Here is a 5315-nt window from a genome sequence, read left to right on the forward strand (position 1 = left end):
ATACTAGAATGGAGCAAGTCACTTAACCAAGTCTGCCTTGGTTTCTTATCTTTAAAATGAACTGGATTAAGTGACTTGCTCAGGGTCACACAGCTAGTAAGTATCTGAGTATGGATTTGAACTAAGGCCTCCTGACTCCAGGGCCAGAACTCTATCCACTAAGCCACCTAGCTGCCCAATATTTCTGATAGCTAGTTATTTTCCTATTATTCTTCATTTCTTGATTCCCAGACACATCTGTCCTAGCCAAAGAAAAGACTAAGACATTGAATAGTCATTGTTTAAGGGTACAAACTGCTGTCCAATACCACCCTCCTACCCAAGTAGGTCTTGGCCTTTGAAATATCACTTTTAGTTTTTAATGACCCATTCTAGCACTCTAAAATGCTAGCTACCCAATCTCTACTCCAGGAATATACTCCATATCCACTCTGTTTGAGCCCATAGTGTTAGAGCCAGGAAGACTATATAGCTTTTTGCATTTACTTTTATTATATAGGTCATGTAAGTTTATCAGCCTCATTGTCACTATGTTCCTATCTGATGGTGGGGCATTTCTGGTGGGCATTAACATAGGACACATAAGTAAATAGATCTTATACATGGTGTCCTCTTTGGGAAAAACCATTGAAGAATAGGAATAGGCCCACTTCTCATTATAATATTTATTCTCTCATTACTTGTTAACCATTCAGTTGCTTTCCCCCCCTCAGGTGTACCCCCTTTCCAAAAGATTAGCGGCTAGATGGCACAGTGAATAGAGCACTGGCCCTGGAGTCAGGAGGACCTGAGTTCAAATCCGGCCTCAGACACTTAACACAAAACTAGCTGTGTGACCTTGGGCAAGTCACTTAACCCCTATTGCCCTGCCTTCCCCTCTCCAAAAAAAAAAAAATAAAGCAAAAAACAAACAAACAAACAAGACTATAAATATACAAGGTTCAACAGGCTCTGTTTCTTTGTTCACTGAGGGAAACAATGAACCTATTTTGTTGACTGCTTTCTAGATGTAGTTAATAAAATTGATTATAATTTACCTACAAGCTCTGTCTCTTGGAAATTTTCAATTATTATATTATGTCTCTGTATTATATGGCTCCAAGAGTTCTTAATTCACATAATACCTGTTCCCTTAATTCCTCTATGTATAGCCTTCTGAAATTTACCTTATCTTCTTAGACTTTTTTTCTGCAGCATTCATAGTTCTTACTTGCTCTTTTCATAAGTCCCCTTGTTATGATTATAATCTATTTGAATGTTTGTACTTACCTGCCACTGACAAACCATAAGTGAATCCTTTAACTTTCAGAGTGTAAGTATCCAAGTTATTTACATAAATAAAATGCTTTTCTATATCTTATTTCTTGGAGATTTCTTTCCAAAACTACCAACACTAAACACCAATAGTATGCTACTGTTGAAAAGATGTATGTCTCATCTTTATCAGTTAAAGAATTGTCATAGGCCATTGAGACAGTAAGTAAGAAGGGCCTCTACCAGTGATTTCCTAGGCTTTTAAATGTATTTTATTAAGACACAATAGCGGTGGAGGCAGCATACACCACATCTATCATGGCACACAGAAAACAGATGTCCTATATCTTCACAACTCTTTAGACATCCTGCTCTGCTTTAAACCTCACCTCCACAACCATGTTTGATTAGAACAAACACCTTTCTCTAAAAGGGCCTGCTGCCATCAGTTCAAACAGCAAGGTGTCCTGATAGAGACACAGGGAAGAGAATATTGCCAAGGCAGGTGAAACCTACTCCCCTCAGACTCCAGGGGAGATAGCTGTGGACCCTATGCCCAAGAGCCCTGAAAACTGCAGCACTCTTTCTCTCTTGTCTCCCTCCTTCAAACTACCTGCCCTACTTCCAGCCTAGCCCTAGGCATCCCAGATAGCAGCTCTTCAGGAAATACTGTGGTTCCCCGATAATAAGACCTATCCCGAAAATAAGCCCTCCCCTTACTGTGTAAGATTCCTCTAAAATAAGCCCTCCCCCGAAAATAAGCCCTATTGAGATTGCTACTGTAGTGAAGGTGATCCCCTGCGCTACACGCTACATTATGGTACCCTCTGTATGCACCGTTCCCCCCCCCCGTGAAACGCACGCCGCGCTCCGAGCTGCATCCAATCAGAGCTGCAGCAGTGAGCGCATCATCCTGTTCTTCCCCAGTGATTTGCTTGCTGGCACCATTGAGAGCAGTGCCGCGGAGGAGAGCTGAGGCAGGACAACATAAGCCCTCCCCTGAAAATAAGCCCTCTGGTGTTTTTCTTTCCAAAAAAAATAATAAGACTGTCTTATTATCGGGGAAACATGGTAGGACCTGGGAACTGCACTGCAAGCTCTGCTTCCTCAGCAACCACAGCTACTCAGAAAATAAAGCTCTCACCACTAAAGTCCTTGGTACTGGTAAGTGGTTCCGCTGCAGAAACACATGCAAAATATCGATGGAGATAACATTAGAGAATATGGATTGCACCGGCTTAGCTTCTGCACCCTATGGATCATGGGGCTTTTCCATCGAACTTGCAGCTGAATCCTCCTCTATTTGTCTTCTCCCCCACTTAGAATGTGAGTTCTTTGAAAGCAGGGACTCCAATGCCTTCCTATTTGTACTCCCAGTATTTATCATAATGCTTTGCACATTGTAAGTGTTTAATAAATGATTTTTCATTCATATATTCATTGATTCAGCAGCAGCAAAAGTGACACCTGACATCCTCAGCTATTCTATCTTCTGTCTCTTTATTTCTGGCTCTATAGTCACCACTGTTCCGTTTAATCACTACCACTGAAATCCTACTGTTAATAGTAATGATACACACACACACACACACACACACACACACACACAAGTGCTGCTGTTAATCTTCTCATCCCTTCTTCCTCATCTTTTCTATTTTTCTGTCACTTCTGCCCCAGTCTCATCTTTCTTTTGAAAGAGCTGGTCTTTTAAAGCTCTCATTAGCCAGCTAGTTCCTTTCCTTCTACATATTCATCTAACTAATCTTGGTGCATTAAGGGTAATCATTAGATCTTTAACTTTCCTTAATTACATTTATTTGTTGTTGAGTGTTCAGGAGCCATTTTGCTGTTTTTTTGTTGTTTTGGTTATTTATGGACCTGGAACTAGCTCAAAGTTTATACAGAGCTGTGGTTTTTACCACATTACCAAATAAGTGGATATTTCCAATTAATATATAAGACAGATAACACTAGCACACAGGAGGGCTGCTAGCACAGGTTCACTATTGATCTGGTCAGACAGGAAGGACAACCAGACAGTTTCAGAGGGGTTAATAAGCTTACTTTATTCTAGTCTAGTCTTCTCACAAGAGGGTTGCTGATAATGGGAGCACCAACTCCTACAGCATTCCCTATCACCCTTCCTTGCAAGGGCCAGAAAGAAATGGAGACAACTGCCTCTACGTCTTGATGGGGTCAGTCGAGACAGGCACAGCTTGTGTACTCCCATAGATCCCCTCAAGCCTCAATGGGGCCTGGTTGAGGCAAACACAGATTCCCTCCAAGTCTGAATCAAGGCACACACAGCATTCCAAGCTTGTGCGTTTAACACTAAGGGTTACCCACTCACTGACCAGTGCCTACCTGCTTTATAAGGCAACAGATAAAGGAGACATATTGACAGCAATAGCCACACAAGTTTACATTATCTCGCCTTTGTAGCTCACTGTGCAGTCACAGTGGATATTTATAATTTAAACACAAATGTTTACATTATTTGTCATTATATAATGCTGTACAAGCATGGTAGAAATGTTTATAAGTCATGAGCCTGGGAAATAGCGACTGTTATGGTCATGGATCCCGGGAAAGCAAACTCTAAGAAAGAATAACACTAAATATACACTAAAATCCACCTTACTTACAATGGCAAAATCAAATTAACATCCAAATAATGTTTTGAATGTAATCAGTTCTGTTTAAGAAAACTATCTCTAATTTTTTCAAATTGATTAGACATAAAAAAATAAAATCATGTACAAATCCCAGAATAAGTAGGCACTTAATAAAAGTTTGTGAATGAAAATAGAATAGAACCATTGTAAAGTGAGATATTAGACCAATTTCACTAATGAATATGTATGCAAAAGTCATAGATAAAATACTAGCTAGGAGACTACAACAATATATTACAAAGATTATACATTGTGACCAAAGAGGATTTATACCAGGAACCCAGAGATGGCTTAACATAAGTAAAACTATTAACAAAATTGATTATATCAATAACAAAAGTAACAAAAATGATATGGTTATGTAGATAGATGCAGAAAAAGCTTTTGACAAAATATAACACTCCTTCCTATTAAAAACATCTGAAACCATAGGTATAGATGGATTCTTCCTTAAAATTATAAGAAGCATCTACCACCAGCAAGCATAATTTATAATGGGAATAAGTTAGAAGCCTTCCTAACAAGATCAGGAGTGTAACAAAGATGCCTATTATCACTAATATTATTCAATATTGTATTAGAAATGCTAGCAGTAAGAGAAAGAAAAGAAATCAAAGAAATTGGAATGGGCAATGAGGTAATAAAACTATCTTTTTTGCAGACGATATGATGATATACTTGGAAAATCCTAGAGATTCAACTAAAAAGCTATGAAACAAACATTTTAGCAAAGGGGCGGCTAGGTGGTGTAGTGAGTAGAGAGCCAGCCCCGGAGTCGGGAGGAGCCAGGATTGGTTCCAGCCTCAGACACTTAACAACCACACAAAAAAAACTAGCTATGTAACCTTGGGCAAGTTACTTAACCCCAATTGCTTAAATAATATAATATAATAATAAAACACTTTTTATACAAATAAAATCAGATTTAAATAATTTGAGAAATATTAATTGTTTGTAAGTGGGCAGGGCCAATATAATAAAAATGACAATTCTACCTAAATTAATCTACTTATTCAATACCATCCCAATTAAATTACCCAAAAATTAATTTATTGAGCTAGAAAAAAATAACAAGATTTATTTTGAAAAAAAAAAAAAGGTCAAGAATATCAAAGGAATTAATGAAAAAATACAAAGGAAGGAGGTTTAGCAGCACCAGATCTTAAACTATGTAAGGCTGTAATTATCAACACTGTCTGGTACTGAGAAATAGAAAGGCAGATCAGTGAAACAGAATAGATATACAATACACAGAAGTATATATATATATATATATATATATGTATATGTATATATATACATATAAAAGATTATAGTAAGCTTCTGCTTGACAAATTTAAAGATTTAAGCTTTTGGGATAAGAATTCACTATTTGGAAAAAAAATG

The sequence above is a fragment of the Petaurus breviceps genome, unplaced genomic scaffold (assembly GCF_028583685.1).
Source record: "Petaurus breviceps papuanus isolate PSGF00001 unplaced genomic scaffold, PetGlider_PUasm1.0 229, whole genome shotgun sequence".
NCBI classification, from domain to species: domain Eukaryota; kingdom Metazoa; phylum Chordata; class Mammalia; order Diprotodontia; family Petauridae; genus Petaurus; species Petaurus breviceps.